General features: G+C 48.6%; 1 long non-coding RNA gene and 1 pseudogene across 1 annotated transcript; one reads left to right on the plus strand and one right to left on the minus strand.

Moving 5' to 3' along the window:
* Positions 1-7,222: 7,222 nt before the first annotated feature.
* LOC144174275 (uncharacterized) lies at positions 7,223-16,334 on the plus strand (annotated as a pseudogene).
* A 2,063-nt stretch (positions 16,335-18,397) lies between these two features.
* On the minus strand, positions 18,398-25,064 carry LOC144176662 (uncharacterized). Its single transcript, XR_013323800.1, has 3 exons — positions 24,794-25,064; positions 21,843-21,919; positions 18,398-20,198 (listed from the first exon to the last, which is right to left on the minus strand). It is a non-coding gene; the product is annotated as an uncharacterized LOC144176662 (long non-coding RNA).
* Positions 25,065-27,029: the final 1,965 nt, after the last annotated feature.

Below are 27,029 nucleotides of genomic sequence, written 5' to 3' on the forward strand. Positions count from 1 at the left end.
TTAATGAATGGAACGCACCATCGACTACGACGTCTCGAAGGCTGATAGTCAAATACTGATTTTGAATTCATGACTTCGATTACAACAACTGAAATATTACAAGGGTGTGTGGCGCACCCTCTCATCTTTTTTATGCCTCTTTGTTCGCTTCTGCCGGAGCACCGCACGGCCGATATCACGCTCTCCAGCCTTACGGATAGAGCAAAATACATAGCTTTGTGTCTATGTTGGCATCCTCCACCAATGAAGTTGACGGATCTACTGGTGCAACCCAACACGCCAGCTGCATAAAAACACGTCGCGGAAAAAAAATCTCTTCGCGAGAAGGCTACCAAATAACTTTCATTTGAATGAGGAGTTTCGAAGTGCAGGGGGAGGGAAGGGGGGCGTTCGAAGCAGGATACCCAATAAGCATATTCAAATTATTTTACAATATTCATAGTTGGCGATATTTTTCGCTATACACTAACGGCTCTGGCGTGAGAACTCTATTAGAAAGTAATTCTATCGCTTTTATTACCTTCAACTTGCAGCAGAAGCTTTTATCTGAACAAAACAAAAAAATAGGTGGAACGCGAACATTTTGTCCTTCGTTTTGCATATTTCCACCTTTCATTGAAGCCGATGTAATCTGAATTTTCTTACCTGTTCAGTTTGTGAGAAAACGGCCTTGCATAGTTTGTTTTGCAAGAAAATCCAAGATGCGTTTTGATATCCAATAGCAGGAGAAGCGTTCAGGAACATCAAGGCCTAGCGAGTCTGCCCCAAATGTGGTTGTTTGTATTAAATGCAGCGACAGCCACGTAAAATAATAGATGGACCATGGAGTGGAGCCGCTTGGTGATAAACTACCTTGTGATAACTGCATTTGAGCGTTTTCGTTAATTCTGAACTAATATACTGAGCACTTATGCGTATTTACAGCCTGCTAACCAACCTTATAACCACATGCTCGTATTTCACAGCAGCACGTAATCCGGTCACTTACTCTTTTTTTTAATGTAGTAACCAATGTAGTAACTATGGCTTCGTATACCTGCAGAAAAAGAGAAGAATCTGCAGAAGTATACTTGCAGAAAAAGCAACCTTCACAGTGTGCCGGCCTGCGGTTTGGCAGGAAGGCGATATCGTTCCATCAGCGCTGTCTTACCTGGAGGCTTCTACCTTCTACAACATTTCTTTCTGCCTTCGTTGCAGTATTTTGTGAGTATCCGCAATTATAGACTTATGGAAGACTCCGGTCGTTCGAGGGTGACGAAGGCGGCCGGCGCGGCCCGGCTGACCCAGAGTTGTGCACGACCGGCGCTGTGGTCGCCCGACAAATTCGAGTGCCCGGTGCCTATACACTCTGACGTCCTGTTTACTGGTGATTTTCATAACGAGCGGAAAACTGTCGAGAACATCCGGAAGCAACTGCAGCGTGGTTTTGCGAAAATCGGCGTTTGCACGAATTCTTTGCTGAAAGCTACTTTTCTGCCTGGCCAGGCCGCAAATATTTGTTCTGCATTGCAGTGCACATTTCTTGAACAGAGTTCCTTGGAACCCCTCCTCTGAAGAGTTCATAAAAGAAGAGGTCCCGGAAATTCGTGAGAACTTGCAGGGTGCAAATTTGCTTGTAAGATTCCTCAAACAAAGTAGGCTAGCTAGCCAGCTTAGCCGATGCATTTACCAGGAGGTCGCCACAAGATGAAATTATAAACTCAGAATGCTAAAATCGGTATTGTATCTACCTGCAGAGATGTAAGCACTGCTTGAGTCTAGAAACCTTGCATTCCTCGGAAACATTGATAAGAATATATTTAGTGCCCTGGTTGCCTCTTTGGAACCTTTCACAGAAGCTACATCTGCCCTTGAGGACGAAAAAAGACAAACACTGCGGATGGTTTCATTGCATGTTGCGAAGCTTGCAAAACATCTTCATAGAGCACTTCGTGCTTCATCTCATAAAACTGAGATGGAGAAAATCAAGGAACGCGTACTGCGCTTTTTGAAGACGAGGATAACCCTTGCTCCTGAACACTACGTAGCAACATTTCTACGGTGTCAATTCCGACACCTACGAACGCTGGTACCCGAAGAGCGCAAGGAAACATACCAGCGCACAAAGCGTTTCGCGTCACTGATACCGGATGTCCCAACGAAACCAGTGGATCTAGAGCCTGCAGCGAACAAGCCATCCATGGAACTATTCAGTGAATGGAGCGACGTTCTGTCCACTGCGGATGACAAAGACGAGTTCCACAAGTACTTAATTGCAAGCACTTTGCCGCCGTGCTCTCCATCAGAAATCCTGTCATTCTGTAAAAGCGAGCAAATCAAGTACCTGAAACTCTCCCTTTTCGCAAAAAAATATATATATTTGCAATTCCCGCCACGAGCGCCAGCAGTAAGCGAAACTTCAGCGCTGCCGGTTTTATCATGCAGGAGCGACGAAATTGCCTGAAGCCTGAATCGATGGACAGTCTTCTCTTCCTTCACGATAATTTGTAGACACATTTGTACGCAATTAGTCTGCATGCACAGCTTCTTAAAAAAAAAATAAGTATTTTTTGTGAACATAGTTGATTGAACGTCAATAATAGAACGTCAATTTGAACATCAACCAAAATGGTTTTGTGAACATAGTTGACCTGTAAATATTTTCTACTCACATTAGGAACATGCTCATCATATGTAAAAAAAGGTTTTTTAAGGAAAAGAATGTTATAAAGTTTATTGTACTTGTACTCCAATTTTCCCGTTCAAGCCTACACCCGGGTGCTCTTAATGGGATACAAACATTTTAACCCACCGCAAGCAGTTTGTTCATCTATATTCACACTCTTCCTGCTTATCCCCTATACTGCCAGGTGTTCCCCAGGAAAGAGTCCTCGGACCATTGCTATTTCTTATTTACATTAAGGATCTGCCGCTTACTATCTCATCTAATATACGTCTGTTCGCAGATGAGTGAGTAATTTACCGTCCCATACTCACCTCAGACGATATCGCTATCCTTCAACAAGACTTGTCTAATATCCAGGAATGGTGTCTGAAATGGCTAATGAAAATTAACGTTACCAAGTCCTCATTAGTCTGCTTCTACCGACGTCGCAACTATATAAAATCCACGTATGTCTGTAATAACGCTGCAATAGTTGCCACTGACTCGTTCAAGTACGTAGGTATTATGATCTCCCATGATCTAACCTGGACCCATCACATCAACTACATTACACATTCTGCTAATTATGCCCTCGGCTTCTTGCGCAGGAATCTGTCTTCCGCTCCGACTGATATTAAATTATTAGCGTGCAAACCTTTGTCTTGCCTAAATAAGAGTACATCAGTGCTGTGTCTGACCCAAATCAAGCTAACCTTACGCACTCCATCGAATCCGTTCAAAATCGTGCTGCGCGTTTCTTTCAACCAGTATACTTTTTCCGTTCCGTCATCTCATCATTTAAACGTTAGCTCCACCTGCCATCATTGGAATCCCGCCGCCACATATCTCGTCTATCTGCCTTTACCACCAATTATCTTACTGTCTCCCCCGCAATAAAGCGATCATAGTTCCAGCGCATTGTACCTCGTGCCATTCTCACCCCAATGCCTTGTATCTCCCAGGCACCCTGACCAGAATTTTTAGATGCGACTGCATCTCATTCACTCGCCTTGTCCCTGCATCCGGCGTCGGCGTTGTTGTCGGCGTCCGCCCCTCCCCCATTCTCCTCGCCGCGTGAGCTGCGCTCTCCGCCGCTCACCCCCTCTCCTCTCCGATAGCGAACACTCTCTCGCGAGGGGCATTAGATGGGATTCGAATGGATTGGCTTGGCTTGGATTGGCTTGGCTTGGATTGGATTTGGATTGGATTGAATTAAAGTGGATTGTGTTGGATTGTGTTGCGTCATAGCCGCAGCAGACGAACTGGCGCCGGCGCGTCCCCTCACCGTTATGCGCGCTATAAAACGCGGTGCCTGCGCCGCTCCGCTCTATCGTTCCAGCGCCGTTCCTCCGCTTTCCAACGCTGCCTTCAATGGAGACTAACAAGCCTGCTATCGCGATGGTCGGCGCAACCTCAACGAGACCCCTATGCGTCGCATCTACACAGAGGTTCCCGCGAGGGGAGGTAGGAGATTTTCAACGTTCATTCTTTATCTTCACTGCGCATGAATGGAACAACCTTCCAGTCAACATTTCCACTATTACCAGTAATGTCAACTTCAAGAGTGCCATTGAAGATGCTTATCTTGATTAATCACCGTCTTTGTATTTGTTGCCATGCGGCTGATGGTTTGCCCAACCCTCATAAAATACCCCTGGGTGGGCCTTTGAGGTACTAATAAATAATATAATATTAATAATAAATATCGTATTGACATGGCCGGGTTCCAGTGACTGGTAGCCGGCCACACATTTACATTTCATTATCCCGTACTGCCCCATTACGAGTGGCGCCGTCTAAAGGCACGTTTAAACATATATGTGTGTGCTTCTTAAACTCCGTTCAAACAAACACGGGCCGGCTGGTCTCCTGGGATACAGGTTCCATTTCTGGATAGCAATCACAAGAACCGGGTTCAAATGCCACGGGTGCCATTCTATTTTTAATTGCTTGTTTTCTTGGAAACCATTTATTTTGATCAAGAATATAATCCATTTATGGCATTTTATGACGTTCTAAACAAAATTTCGGGTGGTATTGTTCCCTTTAGGGCCGTTCCAGCTCTTGGTTTTTTTATTTTTCAGTGGTGTGGTCCATTTCTGTTTCGGCTACTTTTCTTGAATATTTTAGAATATCTCATGCTCCGGGCTGTGTCCCTCCCTCCCTTGTCGTTGTTGTCCGCAGTCCGCACTCCCACTGCGCATGCCTGGCGAGGCACCGCTGATGATGATTGTTGCAGGATGCCCCTAGGGATTGGCCAACCAAAAAATCCATCACGAGATAGCTTCGCGTTCAACCACCGTCGTCCTCTTCCCATAGGGGAACCCTTATCACCACACCCCCACTGCGCATGCCTGGGCAGGCACCGCTGATGATTATTGTGGCAGGATCACCCTAGGGATTGCATTAGATGCGAAGCACCTCATGCTCGGTGCTGTGTCCCTCCCGCCTTTGTCGTTGTCCGCCGTCCGCACACCCACTGCGCATGCACCGCCAGGCACCGCTGATGATGATTGTGGTACGATGCCCCTAGCGAATGGCCAACCAAAGAATCCATCACGAGATAGCTTCGCGTGGTGGTGGTGGTGGTGGTAAACTTTATTCACAACAAAGGTAGAAGGGGAGGGGGGGGAGTTAAGGGTGGAATCCTATTTCCAGTACTCCAGTGGCGAAAGCCCCTAGCTTGGCTCTTTCCAGCAGTTCTCGCTGAGTGGAGAGGTCCGAGCTGGACAGTGCCGCTTCCCAGGACTCTATTGGTGTGGTGTAGTTGTCCTGTTGCCATATGGTCGGGCAGTTCCATATAGAGTGGAAGAGGTGTGCCTTCTGATGGCATTTATGGCATTCTTTGTTATACTTATCCAGAGACATAAGTGCTAATCTGGACTTATGTGGGTAGGTATTTGTGTGGATTTTCCTTAGATTTCTGGCCTCCTCTGCGTCTAGTAGAATATGAGGTGTCGGCATTGTTTTTATGGTTAGTCGGCATAACCAGATCGGTCGGTAGCCGCACTGAATGGTGGAAGGGCGTATGAATGCTGAGACTTATCGCGGTCCATGATTTGCCTCGCGAAGGAGTCCGCTTTTTTTGTTTCCTTCCAGCCCCTGATGGGGCGGGGTCAATTATATTTTGTGTTTGCCTTTCGGTGTCAGAGGCATTACAATCTTTGCTGATTCAGGAATTATTCTGCAAATTAGGTTTCTAATTGCTCTACTGGAGTCAGTAATTATGGTGAGATTTTTCTTTTTGTGCTCACCCCACCTTATGGCCATTAGGATGGCGGTGATTTCGGCTTCTTGTATGTTGTTTGTTGCTCATTAGGAAGTCTACAGTTTTCTCGTCGCAGTTGACTACCACCGCTGAAGCGTTGCGCGTCGGAGTAGACTGCGTCCGGGTCTTTGCCGTAGGTGTTCCTAATTTATCTTGTTCTTGCTAGTCTTCTTCCTTTGCTGTATGTAGGATTCATTTTTTGGGGAATAGGTGAATTTTGAGGCTTGCTCTTTGTTGAGGAAAAAGTAATGCCATTTTCTGTATGTACTCGGAATGGACTATTTCTCTTCAAGTCTTGGTTTTCACTAGTCGTTCTGTCTGGGCTTCTGGGAGAGTCTCTTTGACCTCTCGAACGGTGTTGCACACTCCCAATTTGTAGAATTTCTCATTTGAAGTGTATATGGGAACACCGACAGCTGCCTTGTAGTGTTCAGAGCGCCTGGCCCAAAGGTGTTGCACGAGGCGCCGCGCCGACAGCGAGGGTGAGTCACGCCTCTCCCTTTTGTCGCTGCGGCGCGGTCGAATCCCCCATCTCAGAACGACCAAATAAGGGCATGTCGCTACGCCTGGAGGCGAGGTCACGGAGACGGCGGGGGGCAGCACCCTCCCTTTCCCGATTGGCGGCGCCGCTGACTCACCGCCTCGCCACCATTCGTCGGAATTCAAACTTCAGGCAGCGAGAGCCCTGATTGGAGCCATTCGAACTTCTCGGTGCCCCAACGAACTTCCCGGGGTATAAAAGAAGCCCGGAGGCTCTCATCGTCGGCATTCCTAGGCGGCTTCTCTCCGGCACCAGTCTTCGGAAGCACCGAGTGAAAGGGTGCTGTCGCCCTTGTGCGAGTCATGTAACGTTTGCTTACCCTGTACATACTGTATATAAATGTTACTTGAACTGTTCGTCGGCTCGAGGACTTCGTCACTCTGCTCTGCGCCGCGTCGATAGCTGACGGAGCAAGGCAACGTCGCTACACCGGTACTGCGCTCGGGTGGCCAGTCGCAACAGTGGTGGCAGCGGTGGGATCGACCGGAAACGGCTACTACCTATAGTGTGGTAAGCGCTCAACGTTTTCTCTCAGTTCACCAGACTTCTCTAGCACAGATTATAGTAGTTTAGGGAAGGGCTGTGTATTTCACTGTGTATAGCTTTGATTGTTTCATGCCTAGAGAGTGTGTTGAACCAAGAGCCAGTGCCGAGAGTGTAAACGAAGCAGCGTAGAGAATTACTTGCGCGTGCCATACTAGTAGTTCGATAGTATAGGAACGGCAAGAGAGTTCTAAATTAGGCAAGCAGCAAGTGGCCAGTGCAAACGATGCAGGACCTTAAAGTGAAGGAACTCATCGAAATTTGTGAGGAGCTGAACCTTGACTTAGGCCGTGCGAAGCGGAAGCAAGCAATTCTTGAGGTCTTGCGGAAGGAGAAGGTAACGGCTGAGGAAGGCAATGAGGCCAGGGCTGAAATCAAAGAGTGCCGCGAACGCGAGGAAGCCGATAAGAAAGAGCGCCGTGAGCGCGAGGAGGCGGAAAGGCAGGAACGCAGGGAGGAAGCTGAAAGGCAGTTCGAGTTGAAGCGGTTAGAGCTCCGGCAGAACTCGCCGGCGCCTAGCGTAGCTTCTCCAACGGCTCCGGCGAACGGTCCGAGAATTCGGGACCAACTGCCTCCGTTCGTTATTGGCGAGGACATGGCGAAGTACCTCGTCAAGTTTGAGCACGTTTGCGAGCGAAATGATATCGAACGGTCTCTGTGGGCGCAAAACTTGTTAGCCCTGCTTCCTGGAGAGGCATCGGACGTGATAATGTGCCTGTCGAAAGAGGCCTTTGAAAGCTACGACGAGGTCAAAGAGGCTCTTTTGAGGAAATACAGGTTGTCGCCTGAGGTTTTCCGGCAGAGGTTTCGGTTTGCGAAAAAGGGCAATGAGTCTCATATATACTTCGCATTTCGTCTTAAGGCTGACCTAACTGAGTGGCTCAAAGGCGAGGAAGCCTATGACGACCGCGGAAAAGTGGTTGAGTGCATAGCGCTTGAGCAATTCTACCGCTGCGTCGAAGACGACGTCAGGTTGTGGCTGCAGGATAAGCTCCAGGAAGTAAAGCTTAACAAGGCAGCAGAGTTAGCTGAGGAGTACTACACCCGCCGAAAGTTGCATTATAATGCGGTGCGCGTTGAAAAAGCGGACGGTAAGGACGCTTTTAGGAAGATGCCTGACGAAGGGAAACAGCTAGCGCGTCGAAGTTTTCGAAAAGACTCACCTCCTACGAAAGAAACTGTTGGGGAAGGGATAGATGAGTCTCGAAAATCGAACAGCGATGCTAAGCAGTGCGCGGATGCCGCCCGGGCATTTGAGTCGCGGAAGCAGATAATCTGCTACAACTGCAAAAAGGAAGGGCACATCGCGGCAAACTGTAAACAGAAAGTCGCATTCGCTACGATCCGAGAAACCGAAAAGAACATGCGCTTGCTCGAGCCCTACATGCAGGAGTTAAACGTGAACGGCAAGAAGTGCAGAGCACTCCGAGACTCCGTAGCAACTATGGACGTAATCCACCCGTCACTAGTTTCCCCAAACGACTGCACAGGAGAATGCGCGTGGATAAGGCAAGTTGCCGAGGAGCAGACCGTTTGCTTGCCGATTGCGAGGGTCGTCATTGAAGGCGGTTTTGGTAAGCTTAACACGGAGGCGGCCGTGTCCGCAGCGCTTCCCGAGCATTTTCCTTATCTCTTCTCTAATAGCTCGGAGCAACTGCTCAAAGAACAGGGGAAAAAAACGCGTCATACACTGCTTTGCAGTAATAAAGCTGCCGCGGCTGCATATCTTGAAGGATGCGATACACTACATGCCCGGAGTAGTTGCTGCCGATTTTAATTCGCCGTCAGCAGGTCATATCATCTTGCGTGAGACATTGCTGTGTAGATCGGCTCCCTTTGAGCGTGTATGATTCGGAAATTAAAAACGAGCAAATGTCCGAAACATTTTAGGATGTCTAGCGTATAAATAGGTTCTTGTTTACGTCTGCTGTTATAAGTTAGCTGAACGCTGTCTTGTTTGAGTGACAGATGAAAATAGCGATAATTTTATTTGTACAATGAGGTGGTTTTCTAGAGGAGGACAAGGCGAAGCAGAAGGTAATACCCCGCGTAGGTGCATAGATCTTCCGTACGCTTGTGTGCGAGATTTCGATTGGTGCATGCTCCTTCCATCACTGAAACAAGCACGGCGAAATCTTCCAAGATATCGCGGATATTTTGCATGACACATTTCCGAAACTCGATGGATCAGCGAAGTTATTTTTTTACGTCTACTTGTACTTCCCCTCCCATATGACTCACGTATATACCTGCACAGAAGAGGCGGAGGAGTAAACATTCATGGGAGCCTTAGGTGCTTATATCTGGACACCCGCCTGGGGCGGGGGGGGGGGGGGGTTGTTAAGAGAAGTTATTCTGTCCTTCCCCGCGCGCCTTCGCTAATGAACGGAAACGGCCGCTTTTTCGTTCGCGCCTGGTTATCAGGACCACCCCGCCTGAGGTGTTTCTGCCTGAAATGCCTGCGGTTTGGCCAGAAATCTAGTGTATATGTACACCGCCTCGGAAACATCTTGAGCTAACGTACATACGCGCGTTTTTGGGTCGCGATGGCTCCGTCGTGTATTTTGTGCCACGTGAAGTCGACCAAAGATATGTCTCCCTTCAAAGTAAATGAAATTGAATGTGCAAATAAATTAGTTATTTTCCGTTATTAGTTAAATCGTAGTGGTTAATTTTGAAAAATGGTAGACTCACGATTGAAAACAAAAACATCCCCCTCGTGAGGGGCACGATCAAATGCAGAGAATTTCCGCGGGGGGCGCGCCTGCAAGTCGTATGGATTACGTACTGGTTGTTGTAATTGTTGTCTTCCAGCGTAGACATTGTCGATGAAGTCGATGGTGAAACGTGCCGTGAACCCCCTGCCGCGGCTATGACGCCACGTGGCGCGGCTATGACGCAACACAATCCACTTTAATCCAATCCAATCCAAATCCAAACCAATCCAATCCAATCCAAGCCAAGCCAAGCCAATCCAATCGAATCCAATCCAATGCCCCTCGCGAGAGTGTTATAGCGCCGAAATCGCGCCACCACACGAACGCGTGATGTTGACGTTACGATCACGCCACAGATGTTAGCGACCGGAGCGCGCGCGAACGACATATGTGGTTTAAACGCGAACCGACCGCGGCGAGAGAGCGCGATGCGAGCGCCCCCACCTGTTATTGCGCGCGAACCGACTGTTGCTCAGCGCGAACCCAACATGGCGAGAGAGGGAGTTGCGCACGTCCCAACCTGTTGTGCGCCCGAACCGAACGCGGCGAGAGAGGGTGCTTCGAGCGGAGAGAAGGCGAGGAGGACGCGGGGGACAGGGCGCACCTGTGGCCGACGGTTGAATGAGTCAAGGATATAAGGCGCGTTCGTGAGCTTCCATTCTGTGTCGGCTTTGTGGCGCAGTGGGTAGAGCACCGTGTACCTTGCGTTCCGCCCGCAGAGTCGTGGGTTCGAAACCTGGCGCCGGTGAGTATTATTTTTTTATATAGTGTAGGCGGAGCGGTGCGGACTACGGACGTCAACGCGGGTGACATCGTGAGTTACTGAAATGCTCTGCATTTAAAACGTTTTTCACCAGTCTGGCGTGCATGGCACTCACGAGATCGCAAACGCGGAAGCTGTCGCAGGAACTTGACACTACCCCAGCGAGCGAAACTGTAAAGGCGGGGGAGAAATGTAGCCCTAGCTGCGAGCCGACCGCACACTCTCGCAATAGGTTAGTTGAACCGCCAGCGGCCGAAGCGGGTTGCGTCACCCCTTTCGGCGGAGACACCGAAGCGGCGCCGCCGTGTGAGGCGAACGATACGTTGTCCCCTGTCTCCGACAGCTGGCATGAGTTAATCAAGGTGGATCGAGCAACGTTCATTCGAGAACAGCAAAATGATAGCTCGTTAAAAGCCTTGCTAGAGAGCGTGAAACGGGGCGCAAAGAAAAAGAACGTTTCATTTCATGAGACGTCCAGCTTGTGGTACCGCAGCTACACGGATGCAAAGGGTCAGAAGTACGAGCAGCTTTTGATCCCGCAAAAGTATCGCCGTCAGGTACTGGAACTCGCGCACGAAAACGCGTGGGCAGGGCACCTCGGTCTGAAAAAGACAAAATATCGACTTGCGCTAGGGTACTACTGGCCTAAATGCTGGAAAGACATCGAAGGCTTTGTGCGCTCTTGCGACACATGCCAAAGGGTCGGCAAGAGTACGGATAAGTGGAAGGCGCCTTTGAAGTTGGCACCAGTCATAACTGAACCATTCCATCGGCTGGTGATCGACATTGTTGGGCCTCTGCCCGAGTCCGAGAACGGCTGTAGGTACATTCTAACCGCCCTTTGTGTCGCGACAAAGTTCCCGGAAGCAGTGCCACTAAGAGAGCTCAATTCTCCTCAAGTGGTTGATGCGCTCCTTTCAATATTCTCTCGTGTCGGATTTCCTGCTGAAATTCAGTGCGACAACGGTAGCGTCTTCACTAGCTGCCTAACCTCGATTTTTTTTTAAAGGTGCGGGATCAAGCTGGTGCACAGCTCTATCTATCACCCGCAATCCAATCCAGTGGAGCGAATGCACTCAGTGTTAAAGCGAATACTGCGAGCCCTCTGCTTTGAGCAAAAACGCGATTGGGAAGCATGCGTACCTGCCGCCATGTTCGCTTTGAGGTCTGCTCCACACGAAAGTACGGGGTTAAGCCCTGCGGAGCTGGTGTACGGCCGGAGTCTCAGAATCCCGCTGCGAATGCTGCGCGAGTCTTGGGAAGGTTACAGGGGGGATCCAAACGTGGTCGAGTACGTTCTTAACCTACTGCAGAGACTCGGGAAAAGTAAAGACCTTGTTGAGAGCCACATGAAGGCTGCACAAGCATTGTCGAAGGCGTACTACGACAAGTCGGCGAGGAAGCGTACGTTCGAAGTGGGTAGCCTAGTGATGCTGCTGCGCCCTTCGAAGAAAAATAAGCTAGAAGTTCATTGGGAGGGGCCAGCGAAAGTAGGGTCGAAGCTTTCTGACACAAACTACGAAGTAAAGCTAGGCAAACGGCGGAACAAAATCTACCAGAGCAATTTGATGAAACCCTACATTCAGCGTCATGCTGTGGTGAACATAGCTTTGAATGCCGAGGATGAGGAAGGCGCAGATATTTTGACCTCTGCGAACCTGGAGGAAGGCACTTCGGATCTCCTGCGGGAGCAAGTGAGGTTAGAACCCTCGCTAAGTGAAGCGCAAAAGAAGGACGTAAGATAATTTTCGAGTTTGAGGATGTTTTCTCTGATCGGCCCGGAAAGACTACAATAATCGAGCATGATATTGAGTTAACGTGGGACGAGCCGGTTCGTCGCAAGCCGTACCGATGTTCTCCCGTACAGAAACAGATTATGGCGCACGAGATCAAGCGCATGTGTGACCTTGGGGCAGTGTTGTACGGAACGGAGTTACAAGGAACGGCGTTTCCTGGAACTAGTTCCTTTTTGGAGGAACAGAGGAACGCCACCGTTCCATTAAGGGTCGGTGGAACTGTAACGGTAACTCGTTACGTTTTTGAAGGAACGTTACATCGCTAGGATTTGGCTGTTTTTTATGCCAAGGCTCGAGTACAAAAATCAACAAAGCGCTACTGCGTTCCTCTTCCTATAAGTTGGTCAGTTTGCCCGCCCTTCAGCCGTACGTGCTTCCTCGAAGGTCGAAGGCAGAAGAATAACCAAGCAGCAGGCCGCAGCTTGTGCTTGCTTTCATGCTGGTTGCTTACGCGGCGTTCGACGGGTGAATAGGGTAGCCGCGAGAATGCTTTTCACCGTTAATCGTTTGTCTGAGGAGGCCAGAATGCGCGTCTGGCCGATAGAATTGTTCCCTGGCGGGGTCTTTAAAGAATGAAGAGTTTTAGCAGTCCGTCCGTTATGTCGTATGCGTTGTTACTGGGTTGACCGGGACCTGGCTGGGCACTTGGGCATTCGTCGCGATAGGGGGATTAGTTCCGCGGGCCTGCCTTCGCCATGTCCGTGCCTCCGCACCCTTCCTACTCGCCCTTCCGCGCGCTCAGGAGCAGACCGGTCCCGGTAAACCCGGAAACAACATAGCCAACGAAACGGACGGACTTCTAAACGGGATCCGGACATTTCGGTGTCGGACAATTCGGTCCAGGACGTTTCGGTGTGGACATTTCTGTGCACCAACATTTTGGTACACGACGTCTTGGCCCATACATTTTGAGTGAGGGGATGTCCCAGACATTCTTTGAACATTTTAGCTTTAATATTGTAATTTCGTGACTTGATATTATTTTACGTTCGAGACTTGTGCTTGCGTCGCCGTTCGTGGAAACGAACGCTAAACCCTGGCGGAGCATTGCCACGTGAAACCCAATTTCTGTAGCAGATGGTAAAAATTAACGTTGTTAATTTGGATCGTTCAACCATTTTTTGCTATTTTAACATTCATGTGAACAACCCTAATACTTTAAGTGTTACCAAAGCGCTTTCCTTTCACTTCACCCAACGGTGCAAGACGCTGCTGCTTTTAGTCTCTTCCTTCCCTTTCGCCCCCCCCCCCCCCCCCCCAGGAAAACTTCCGCGAAAAACAACCAGAAAAACGAGGTCGATTAGGCGCGTGTGCATTTCGTTTTATTTATTCTCTCAATCAATCTCGCCTTCATTGCATTCGGTGTCAGTTCTACTTAAAACTAACAAACCAACGATCGCACTTACGGTGGCGTTACTTAGGGGAGGGGAAAGCTGAGCCCCGCCGGCCATCACCCCCCTAAGTAGAGAGAGAGGGGTGTCACTTGTGCTTCACCATTGCGTCGACTGGACTTCGAAAACTTCAAGACGACTGTTGCCGCTCTCGTCACACTAGCCTATTCATCTTTTTTTGCTCCTTATAATGGGAGGAAGCGATGTATACCAGGGGTGTCCATTGTATGCGCGACTTGATGAGTTAATTCCCAAGGGGGCGACTGAAGGCCCAGAAAGAGCGATTCCTGGAGTGGGGGCGCCGTCGATATGACGGCGACGCGCGGAAGGGCGTAGCCAGCAAACGATAGTGGCCATTGTGTTCTCAGCGGCTTTTTGGGTGGCTTTTTGTGTCACATTATAGAGGTTCCGTGCGCCCATGGTAAATGTAAAGTTTTTTCTCTGTTTTAAACGCGAAGTGTGCTATGTCATTGTTCTGAATGTATCACCCAATTCCTGCAAAAGCCTCCACTAAGAGGCTAGCAGTATGTTCTAAATAAAAAATAAAAAATCATTGCGGTGACGCTTTCGAGACCGTGAACTCGACCACGCCAGTAGGATTTTCAGGGGAAACCGAGAATAATATGGCTGAAAAAGAAATCTGGTCGAGATTCGAGCGTACAGGCGGGAGGTGGGAGGAGGGGGGAGGGGGGGGGGGCGCTAGAACAAAGAATTAAAATGTGGTAAATGTAGGCTGGTAAACATTAAACGAAGGTTGGTTGTCCCGAACACAATGGGTGGAATTTGTATGCACAACCGGTACGCGCTTAATCAGCATTTATGACATTAGAACCTGCGGCTGTTTTCCAAAAAGCCCGTTTTTCCTCCCCGACAATATCCTAGACCAGTGTTCGCGAATTCATTTTTGCAAGGCAGCCCAGCCTACGTAATTCTCTTCATCAGGTTTTCTTCATTCTGGGGAGCTAGCTAATGTTTGTTACTTTTTCGATATTGATAGTGTGCATGTAACTTATGTAAATTGAGGGTGTGTAATTTAAAAAAATACAAAAGAGGTGGTAGACCATCGCAAACACGGGTAATTGTCTTAGCTAAAAAAGAGCGAATATAAATTAACAACCTGTCATAAATGAAAAAAAAAACCTGTGCTAAGGAATTCAATCGGCTGCATATAACCGGTGTCCCCAGGAAGAGGTATTAAACAAAAATATATAAATGTAGAATTTATAAAAATACCTGGCAAAGGTCGAACATGGCATCAATCAAAAAAATAAATTCACTGCTCTAGATTGTTGTCCATAACCCACGTTAAGCAGAAATAAAAATATAACGGCTGTCGCAAACAGGCAAGCACCGGATAATTTGGTCGCCGAAATGTCTGTACACCGAAATGTCCGTACAAAGAAATGTGCGTGCACCGAAGCGCCTGTACACCGATATCTCCGTACACCTATATGTCCTTACACCGAAATTTCTGCACCGAAATATCCTGCACCGAAATGTCCTCGAGCTGTCTGGAGTTTGTCCGGTGCTCCCTGAAAAAATTCGTCTAGGAGCGTTTCTTTTGATTATCTTTATTTCCAGATAATCTGCTGCCGTTGGTGTTAATATTCGTATAATATACGTAGTTCGATGTGAGTTTTAAATGTCTAACTTAATTTCGACCCAGGATTATCCGACACTATATTTTAATTTAAAAACCTAATTGTAACGTTAATGTAACGACACGTTCCAATTTTCGAAGTGTAACTGGAACGCGTTCCTTTCGAAATAAAGGAACTTGTAACGGGAACTCGTTTCAAAATTGTCAAGGAACGAGGAACGAGCTTTCGTTCCTATTTTGGAGGAACGTGTACAACACTGCCTTCGGGTCATTGTCCCGAGTGAGAGCGATTGCACCTCCCCTCTAATACTAGTTCAAGTACCTGGAAAGGACCCCAGGCCGTGCGTCGATTACCGGCGCCTCAACGCGTTAACCCGACACCAGACGTATCCGATTCCGAGCCTCGAGGAGCGGGTGGAGACCGTATCCAATGCGAAGTACATTTCCACACTAGACCTCGTACGAGGCTATTGGCAAGTGCAGCGTGCCAGCAGATACGCTGCGTTCGTTTCCCCGTTCGGAACATTCCGTCCCGTCATGTTGAGCTTCGGTCTCAAGAACGCGCCGTATTGCTTTTCGAAACTAATGGATCATGTACTTCGTGGCCTGTCTGAGTACGCGCTCCCTTACCTCGATGATGTCGCCATCTTTTCGAACACGTGGGAGGAGCATGTAGAGCACTTATGAGTCGTGCTGAGCAGGCTCAAAGAAGCCGGCCTAACAGTCAAACCGTCGAAATGTCACCTAGGTTGCGCCGAAGTGACGTACCTAGGACATGTAGTGGGGCGCGGCCGACGCAGACCGTCGCAAATCAAAGTAGCCGCGGTTGTAAACTATCGCCGACCAACGACTAAGTCCGAGATAAGGGCTTTTTTGGGTTTGGCTGGGTATTACCAGCATTGTGTGAGAGATTACTCCACACTGGCTAGTCCTTTAACTGACGCTCTCAGAAATACTGAGCCAGTAAAGGTGGCATAGGACACCAAGAAGGAGGACGCGTTTCAAACGCTCAAACGAGCACTGAGCAAGGAGCCAGTCCTAATGGCCCCCGACTTTTCGAAGGGTTCGTGATTCAGTGCGATGCGAGCGATGGTGGCATGGGAGCTGTACACAGTCAAAACCGGCTATAACGAACCCGGATAGAGCGAATTATGCTATATATCGAACAAAAATACTTCAGTTACGAAAATACATGGGAAACATATTCCTTATAACGAAGTTCACATCCGATATATCGAACTCTGCGCGCCTAGAATTGCCTCCGAAATGCATGGTCTCGGAGCGGCGATTGAGCCGCGACCACGGAGCAGGAGCCGCGAATGAGACATTGCGCCTCGCACGGTGCGACGTTACGTCCGACACTTTCCATAACCGTTTCCGGCGCGCGGGACCCACGATTGAACCCGACCAGTTAGCGAGTCCCGACCAAGACAGCAGCATCTGTGAACTGTGTGAAGAGCTCGCCAACGTCAATGATGTCGCGAGTGAAAGCCGTCTGACGCTTATAATGAAGCGCTTTCAGCATTCGATGTGCTCCACCAATGCTGCTTCGATTTTCGAGGACGCGGACTCGAACTGGTGCAAACAATGTTTTGTGTAGAGAATGCTATGCTAGTTGAAGTCGCGAAAGTTAAAGTGAAAACAAAAATCACCGCCCCTTTTTTTTTTGCAAAGTAGGCAGTTAATGCGGAAATTAGCTTTATTACTTGCAATAAATGGATTATTTTGGGTATGGTGATGGCTAATTTACTTTGTTCGTTTCTGCATGCGGGGATGGCAGAGTTGGAGACGAGGGGGGGGGGGGGGGGGCTCCCGCGGATTGCGAACTCGTAAAAATGAGGGCGTTATAGGCTGGTTCGGCTATATCGAACTATTGGATATATCGAACTAATCGCGGTGCATATTGCAGTTCGCTATAAACGGGTTTGACTGTATGCCAAGAGGATGCGAATGGCCGGGAACGACCAGTATTGTACTTAAGCCGCAAGTTAACTTGCAGGGAAGAGGCGTACAGTACATCCGAAAAGGATAGTGGCTGCGTCGCGTGGGCGGTACAGAAGCTGGCGTGCTATGTAGCCGGTTCCCAGTTTGTTGTGGAAACTGATCATTGCCCGCTAACCTGGCTAAATAACATGTCATCTAAAAGCGGTCGTTTGCTAAGGTGGAGTAGATACTCCAGCAGCACAATCTTGTCGTTCGCTACAAGAAAGGAAAGTTGAACGATAACGCAGACGCAGTAAGCCGTGCGTTCTAAGTAAGGCTGCGTTCATCCTCCCCGTGTGTTGCATTTCGTCTCTTCGTGAGCAGCTTTTATCTTGGCAGGTAGATGGGAGCAAAATTATTGCCCTCATTTGCTGCCTCAGTTGATTATTTCCGCACCGCGGGATTTCAAGTAACCAACCTTAGTTATCATTTAATGTCGTGTGTTACGTTTGACACTTAGTGTGAGTTCTTCTTTAAAGAGTTTTACGTCCCGCATGGGCCTCTTGGTGTAGAGGGTCCAAATTTGGGGATATACCCTTAGCTAAGAGAGTCACGTTTTAGAATCTAGTGTTGTGACAGAGGACAGAGGGCGCTTGCTTGCGCTGGGTGTTGCCTGTTGTCGGTCGGTTCTTTGCAAGCGCCAGAACGATAAGCAACCGGTGCTGAGGACAGACCGAAGGAGCCGGACGAAGCTGGTCGAGACACCTGGGCAGCACGGCGAGGTACCTGTGATCCGGACCTGGCAGGCGGTACCTGTTCAAGGAGAAGAACTTGGTGGAGCCGCCTTTTCCTGGGCACCCGCCGCGGTGGCTCAGTGGCTAAGGCGTTGCGCTGCTGAGCACGAGGTCGCGGGTTCGATTCCCGGCCGCGGCGGCCGCTTTTCTGATGGAGGCGAAAAGCAAAAACGCCCGTGTGTACGAGATTTCGGCGCACGATACACTCTAAGAAAAATGGTAGTCAGTAGTGACTCATTTTACAGAGTCATTGGCTTGCTACAGAATTGACTACCTTTGGACTCTTATGGGGAGGGTCACCAGACTCTCTTTCAAACAGAGTCCTGGGACTCTTAGGGAGGGAGTCGTGACGAAGAGTCAAGAGTGAGTCTGCAGGACTCCTGAAAATTAGTCACAGTGACTCCGAAATGGTAAACGAAAAGAGTCTGCTTGACTACCTTGTGGCCCAGCAATGAGAGTCGTCCTGACTCTGTTTGGAAAAGAGTCTTGTGACTCTGTTAGACCGAGTCAAAAAAGGCTATGCAGGACTCTGTAAGGGAAGTCACCTCGACTCCTAATTTTCAAACGAAGAGAGTCTTCATGACTACTTTGCGAGTAGTAAAAGTAGTCACACAGACTCTCCGTTTGGCTATAGAGAGCCCGCTTGGCTACTTTGGCTACTACATGACCCCAGCCAAGTCGCCCTGACCTGCTGAAAGGGAATCCCGCGACCCCTGAGATAGAGCATGCAGGACTCTGCAGCACCGTCACCGACACTGAAAATCTGCAAAGAAAAGTCCAGTCGATTATTTTCCGACTCGAGCAAACAGAATCGCTTCAGAGTCGATAGGATAAAAAAATACCATACAGATACTATTATGACCCTATAAGGACAGCCATGCATACATGCAAGAAACATCAATGCAAAGTACCAAAACAACCATTTTATTGAAATAAAGCCTACAACCGTTTCAAATTATGCATTGGCTCAATGACTAGAAAAAAATTGACACAAAATAAAAATCACGAGTTTTTGTCTTAGACAACATACAATGGACTATAAGAAACGTGAGAAATACAAGATTCAAAATTATCACCTTAAAATTTGTGTCTCACATAACAAAAACTTGTTACATTGAACGGGACAAGCAACACTGAGTTCACATATACAAAACACAACCCTACAACAGTGATCAGCCATCAGCTGGTTGCTCACTAACTTTACAAAATGATAAGTGAATATGAAAACACAATTTTTTTAAAAACCACATTTATAAAAAATTGCTACAAGAAATAAAAATCACGAGTTTGTCTTAGACAACATATACATGACTAGAAGAAACGTGAAAAATACAAGATTCAAAATTATTACCTTAGACAACATTCGTGTCTCAAACAACAAATTGTAACATTGAACAGGACAAGAAACACTTGAGCTCACATATAAAAAACACAACCCTACAACAGTAATCAGCCAACAGCTGCTGGCTCAACAACTTCACAAAATGTTAAGTGAATATGAAAACACAATTTTTCTTAAAACCACATTACATTATAACAAATACAAATATTTGAAAATGTCATTTTAGACAACTGAAGTGAAAAAATTCTAGAACAATACAACTGGCAAATTGAAAACAGGACAATAAAATACACAAAACAGAGTTCGGGAGTGTTATTGCTTAATAAAAATTTCATATTGAACACATTCATAGTTCATGCATACAGCTAGGTTCGGCTTTATGATAAGACCACTTTGACCACTCATACGCAATGCAAATGAACATTAAAAAAAAGGGTGTCAAAGAATTATTAATGGATGATTGTTATAATTTTCCTGAGAATATTTTGTTCATTTTAGAACACAGAAATTTACTCGGAGGCTATATGTTGCAACACCCACCACTTGATCTGCTGGCCCTGGACAGTGTATTTATTCCCTGGCTGTCCCTGCACGAGCTCTCAAGGTAGTGACTACCTTTGTCGCCGGCATTTAGGTGCTCAAGCATGCGCCCTTTCGCACCACCATCAATTCCTCCAAAACTGTAAAGGTCTGCTTTGCAGACTTCAAGTACTGCAGGTTGTATGCCCAGTACATGGCACATACAAGAGCGATTCCTGACGTGAAGTCAAAGACGTTAACGGATACATGTTCGCACACCACCTTAATTGAGTCGGACCACAGTGGGCTGCTCCCCGTGTACAGCAGAGTCGGTCGCGAGTATGCAGTATCTGGGTCCTGTAAAAAAAAGACAAATAATGCTGAAATTTAGCTGCTGTAAAAAAGTTCTTTATGTGGACAGCCATCAATATGTATAAATTATTACTCTGACTGTCTTTAGTATGCCACGTGGACTGAAAACTAAAATACCTGCGATGATAAGTTACAGGGAAAGCTCAGTTATAGTACACCCCCCGGTTATGCGAAGACCCGCTTCTTATGATTAATCATTGGGGTCGCAGCAACCTGCCTTTAGAACCTACACATTAAATACGCCGGTTGTATAACGCACAAGTACACGCAGCTAGCTTCATGTGATGCATGACTCGCAACCTGACACCCTTATAGCGGTTCCGAGGCGCAACCCCTACACCAAATATGAATACTCAAGGTCGGGTCTAATCAGCCGGTTTTACTTTCGCCTGGACGGAACTGTACAAATTTCACGCCGGCTCCGTCTGGACGGAACGCTAAGCTCTCAGTTGTAATCCGTCTAGGAAGGATAACTCACAGCGCTCTGTTACGTCTGGACGGAACTTTAGCACTTGTATATCGTTCCGTCTCGACAGAACGCTAGCCACAGCCTTTACTTTAACATTGCGCTATCTCCCGGCTTGTCTCTTTGTGGCACCACTTTTTTTCTACTCGTTTCTTTACTACCCCAGTATGCTCAAGGCATTATCTCAAGCAATCGCGACTGCAGCCGCGCGTGCCTGTTTTTCTGTTAGTTCACAATCGGTGAAGGGTGCTCAGAGCCACAAGGTCAATTTTTATTTTTCTGGATGAGCACAACAAACAAATGCTTCAAATGCCACTCACGCTTGGTGATAAGATCAAAATAACCGAAGAGACCGAAAAAACGCTGAGCTACCGCCGACCCTTCCGTCTACATTCGTTGCTTCTTTGTTCACGAATAACAGCAGGCAGTTCCATTTAGCAAATGTCCTGCTTCACCCATTGCATTGGCATTCTCGCACTTTTGCTATGTTCAGCTTTATCCCATGGCACACAGCTAACACAGCAAAACGTTTTTGGAGCGCAGATATTGTGGAAGTAAATTTTTTTTTCAAGAATAGGTGCTTAGGTCACGCACTCACAAATTACATGAGGACAAGTTACACAGTAAATACCATGTTGCGCCGAACCATTTACAAAGCGCTGTTGTCTGTTCATTTTCGACTTATCATGTCTGTATCTAGTCTGTGCTACTTCAAGATGTTAAAAAGCACTAGCAACTACCCCGCTGTGGATCTTCCCAAAGCTTGATTTTGCTGGCTGATATCTTAAACACACTGGTTCCTTCCCAGGGTCTGGAGTTCCCCTTAAGGCTTCTCTTTATGGTAAGTTACAAAATTGAGGTTATCAAGACACCAAAATTTTGAGTGCACTTTACCTTTAGGAAAGCAAAAAAGTACATGGTCAGGGATATTTCGCTACCGGTGGTCAAAGTAACCATAAACGTTAAGCCTAAACACGTCAGCCAGCCTTTCTAAAGAGCAACAATTTTTTCCCAGTTGCTCTCTCTTACATGTACAGCATTTCTTTTAGTTTAATATTGGGTACACCCTAATATTTTTAATGCCGAGGGCAACTCAAGCCAAGCGCCATTTTTTTTTTGCCAATGTTGCCATCTAATTCGCAAATTAAGCTCACTGTTCTCACCAGTATCGTGAAGATGTCATCCTCTCTTTCCTTCACCAAATGGGGCAACCAAACGGTAGCGCTGACACCTTTTGCATCTGTAAAGAGAGCAAACTAAAGTTGTACAGCCGAACCCAACTGATGGAAACCATTTTCATCGATTTATCCAGTATGTCGAACTCCTTCCGCTAACAGTATAGTTGCAGTGAAAAATATATCAAAAATTACGTCTATATCGAATAAAAATACAAGCGAAACCCGCTATATCGAACGGCAAATGACGCAGGAATGCGCCCCCCCCCCCCCCCCGCCGCGGTGGCTCAGTTGCTAAGGCGTTGCGCTGCTGAGCACGAGGTCGCGGGTTCGATTCCCGGCCGCGGCGGCCGCTTTTCTGATGGAGGGGAAAAGCAAAAACGCCCGTGTGTACGAGATTTCGGCGCACGTTAAAGATCCCCAGGTGATCAAAATTAATCCGGAGCCCTCCACTACGGCGCGCCTCATCGCCTGCGTTGCGTCGGCGCGTAAAGCCCTACAATCAAGGAATGCGCCCCCCCCCCCCCCCCCCCCCCCCCCCAAGTTGGCTCTCCTCAAGGTGAAAGAGAAATACCGCCGGCCCATTTATCTCGGCCGCTCATCATCAGTTGGCGGCTCCTTACCTCCTTCTCGCTCTCCCTTCCTATCGTAACGCACCTGCGCCGTCTAAGGCGAGTTGTTGCACCCCCATGCAAAAATATGATCGTGGGCTGTCCACCAGGTTTTTTTCGTTCTTTGAGTTTGTACTGCTCGCGCTTTTTAGGCTTTTTTTCCGAAGTGTAGCTGTGGTGGCTAGCGCTTGATTGATTGTAAGGTTTAACGTGCCGACGCAACGCAGGCGATGAGGCGCGCCGTAGTGGAGGGCTCCGGATTAATTTTGACCACCTGGGGATCTTTATCGTGCGCCGAAATCTCGTACACACGGGCGTTTTTGCTTTTCGCCTCCATCAGAAAAGCAACCGCCGCGGCCGGGAATCGAACCCGCGACCTCGTGCTCAGCAGCGCAACGCCTTAGCCACTGAGCCACCGCGGCGGGTGTGGTGGCTAGCGCTAGAAACGTTTATTTGACGGCTCAGCTAGCGCGAAGCGGCCGAATTTGCATTTCGCCGTGAAGTTGGCAATTATAAATGGAGTCAAAAGCGGTGTAGAGCTATAGTACTACAAAGGAATTGTCATCTAGTGCAAGATAACGCTGAGTGCACACATGGCGTGCACACAAATTTCCTTGCCTGCTTCCTTGTGCCAGATTTCCACGTACGTGTGCTCGTTAAGGAGGATATTCCCCGCTTTTTGCTCACGAATGTGGCCTTGAAAACGCTCCTGCGCCACCCTAACGCATAATAATAGTTCACTCCAAAGCCCACACAATGCTAATATACCTTTAGACCGGCGGCCTATGAACAAAACGCTTACGGTGTGCAAGCTGCAGCAGGATGGTGCGCAATTTCATGTTTATACAAAAAACAAAACATCTACGCGTTGCTGGAGCAGGCGAGACCAGGCTTGCGAGCAAAACATAGAAATGCTCTAGTAACGAGCACAGTCTCTGCGCAAGAATCAGTCACAGAAGTAGCATTAAAAGCGTTCTGCGCACCACCTATATTCCTCTAGCACCAGCCACTGTAAGCTTACCCACGCGGTATTCAGACATCATAACCTGAAAAAGCTGAAAAATAAAAGCCGCATTTCACTGTGCCTCGCCGTACCATTTAACCACAAAGCTACGCCAGCTTCCTCGAGGTCCGTGTGTGCGGGATTTCGGCGCACGTTAAGGATCCCCAGGTGGTCAAATTAATCCGGAACCCTCCACTACAGCGTTCCTCATTGCCTGCGTTGCTTCGGTGCGTTAAACCCTTCAATAAATCAAGCTTCCTCGAGGTACCCGGCGTTTGCTTTGGTTGATGGCTACTGAAATGGAACAGTTGATACACTTTCAACCGTTATCAAAGGGAACTTATTTAACACTAGTTTACCTTCGCAAACATTATAGTGAGAGTGAGGGATGGGGAGGGGAGGAGGGCAGGCCCATTAGTGCTAGTAAAATCTGCGGAGCGGGCAGTACTGAGCATGGTTTGGGTGCGAAGCAGGTGTCGATCGTTATTTGCTCAAGTTACTGCACCCTACATGCAAAGCTATGTCGGCAATGTGACGCCAGCACACAGGGGGAGCAGGCACTCGTGTGAGCCGAGCACACAGTGGCCGTAGATACCCTTATACTATCTCGCGCCGGATCACTAACAATTGTTGTCAGCGCTCTTGCGGCATGGCGACAAAGCAAACATGCGAGCGAGCAGACAGCAACATATCGCAGTGGGACACGCAGCCTCGCTCCCGATATCTCAACAACGCATGTCCGTGCGTTTTCCTCGGCCGCTGCCAGGAGACGGCACCGGGATCTTCGGCTGTGCGCACCGCGGTTCGTATTTGAATTGCCCATGACTGTACGCGCAAAATTATATTCTACCAATACATACGCGTCCCGCATTTGTACGAAGTGACTGCTGCTTGGCGCCGAAATAAGCCGCTGTCGAGCACCTACTCGTTTCTTTTCATGTTGACATTTCGCCCCTCTGTCAGCCTGAGCCAAATTCATCAAAGCGCACTCAGCATTCCGTGTTCAGGGTCAAATAAAAGCGCCAGAGGAAGTGAAACAAACTTTCACTGCGCCTTGGCCGTGGAGCGGCCATCGTGTTCAAGGTCGCCGTTTCGTCGGCGGCGAGCCATCGGCGGCGGCTCGCGCCAACGGTCATGCTGCCCTGTTCGCATACTGAGGCCGTCGAAAAACCTGCCACTCACGCAGAAATGAGGTTGGACGTTTCTGCCACGACTGTCCGCATAGTATTCAAGCAGCATATCTTACACAATTGAGCGTTATTCGCAAAGTGCACGAAGTTTTTTCACGAGGGAAAATCTCTCGCCGCGGTGAATACTTCACTTACCTCTATCAGATGCAGTTGCTGTGTTGCCGCAGCTCCGTCCGTATATCTTCCCTTATCATGGACGCTGTCCTCACGTGGAGCACGGCAAAAGCACTGTAAAATTGTCGCGACACTGACCAGCGAAACCACGTAGTTACGAAAACCGCCCTAACGGCCACAACACAAAGAACGCCTCGCCGGCGGAGCGCGCAGGCAGTTCAAAAGCTTCCACTCCGGCTGCTCGCCTGCTCGCGGGAAACGCCTGACGTCACACCTGCGGCGACCAATCAGAGCGGCATCTCTTTTTTTTTGTTTTCTATGCTCCTCGACTAGGTTCCCCTCTCCCGCCAAGTTGCGCCCCGTACCGAGTCGAAAGAGAGTCGCCAAAATTATGACTCTGATCGGTGACTCTGTTCTGACTCACCAAGCGTTAAAGGTAGTCGCGGCGCCGGGGACTCTCTTTTGACCACCTTTTTTCTTAGAGTGTAAAGATCCCCAGGTGGTCAAAATTAATCCGGAGCCCTCCACTACGGCGCGCCTCATCGCCTGCGTTGCGTCGGCGCGTTAAACCCTACAATCAATCAATCAATCAAGCCTTTTCCTGGGGCACTGGAGATGTACCTGGATGAGCCTGGCCAACGAGCGCGCCCAGCATCCGAGCCGCGTGGAGGCAGCTCGTCTTCACGGCGCATTGTCTGGCGGCGGAGGTGCTGTTGTGCCAGAGCGCCAGGCCCAAAGGCGTTGCACGAGGCGACGCGCTGACAGCGAGTCTGAGTCACGCCTCTCCCTTTCGTCGCTGCGGCGCGGCCGAATCCCGCATGTCAGAACGACCAAGTAAGCGCATGTCGCTACGCCTGGAGGCGAGATCACGGAGACGGCGGGGGGCATTGCCCTGCCTTTCCCGATTGGCGGCGCCGCTGACTCACCGCCTCGCTACCATTCGTCGGAATTCAAACTTCAGGCAGCGAGAGCCCTGATTGGAGCCCCGACGATGAGAGCCCGGGGTATAAAAGAAACCCGGAGGCTCTCATCGTCGGCATTCCTCGGCGGCTTCTCTCCGGCGCCAGTCTCTTCGGAAGCACCGAGTGAAAGGGTGCTGTCGCCTTTGTGTGAGTCATGTAACGTTTGCTTACCCTGTACATACTGTATATAAATGTTACTTCAACTCTTCGTAGGCTCGAGGACTTCGTCGCTCTGCTCTGCGCCGCGTCGATAGCGGACGGAGCAAGGCAACGTCGCTGTGGCCAGTCGCAACAGTAGGCAGTTCTGATAAGTGCGTCGACCATCTCACGTTGATTTGCGTCGATGTGGTGGTACGGTAAGCTGTAAGTATTTCTACTCATGATTAATGCTTGCACCAGTTTGAGAGTGTCTTCTTCTCTCATGCCTTTTCTTGTTCTTGCGATTCTTCGGATGACTCTAGCCAATTGCTGTGTTGTTTTCTTTAGATTGCCCAGGGTGGTGGCGGCCTTGTTGACGTTTTGTATGTGCATGCCTAATATTCTTATCGTCGGCTTGAAGAGAATGTTTTTGTTGTCAATTACTATGCATCCAGAGGAAATTTCTTCGTTGGGGAGTCTTATTCTAATGAGTTCTGTTTTTTTCCGCGGCACATTTTAGGCCATTTCTTTGTATTGGCTCTTGTAGCTCGTTGATTGTTTCTTGCAGGATCAGTAGTTGTTCTAAGAGGGTTCCACTTTTGGTCCAGATGGTGATGTCATCTGCGTAGATTGATTTGCCTATGTGTTCTTTCGCTTCTAATTTCTTTGCTATTTCAATCATTGTCAGGTTGAACAGCACTGGGGAGATGGTGGCCCCTTGTGGAGTTCCCCTGTTAGACATTTTGAAAGGTTTGGATCTAGTGTTTCCAATGCCAATCGTGGCTGTTCTGTTTGACAGGAAGTTTCTGATGTAATCATAAACTATCTTTCCGCATCCTGCCTTTTCAGCATCTTTCAATATTGCCTCACGCGATACGTAGTCAAATGCCACTTTCAGATCCAGGGCTAATACAATTTTATCGTAGTCGTCATTGCGATTGAGGATGTCGTGTCTCAGCTGTAGAAAGGCATCTTCGGTGGATAGTCCACCGTAGGGGAACCCTGAGTACCACACCCCCACTGCGCATGCCGGGCAGGCACCGCTGATGATGGTTGTGGCAGAATGCCCTAGGGATTGGCCAACCAAAGAATCCATCAAAAGATAGCTTCGCGTTCAACCACCGTCGTCATCTTCCCGTAGGGGAACCCTGAGTAGT

The sequence above is a fragment of the Haemaphysalis longicornis genome, unplaced genomic scaffold (assembly GCF_048455015.1).
Source record: "Haemaphysalis longicornis isolate Haplotype H1 unplaced genomic scaffold, Haemaphysalis longicornis Haplotype H1 scaffold_1, whole genome shotgun sequence".
NCBI lineage: Eukaryota > Metazoa > Arthropoda > Arachnida > Ixodida > Ixodidae > Haemaphysalis > Haemaphysalis longicornis.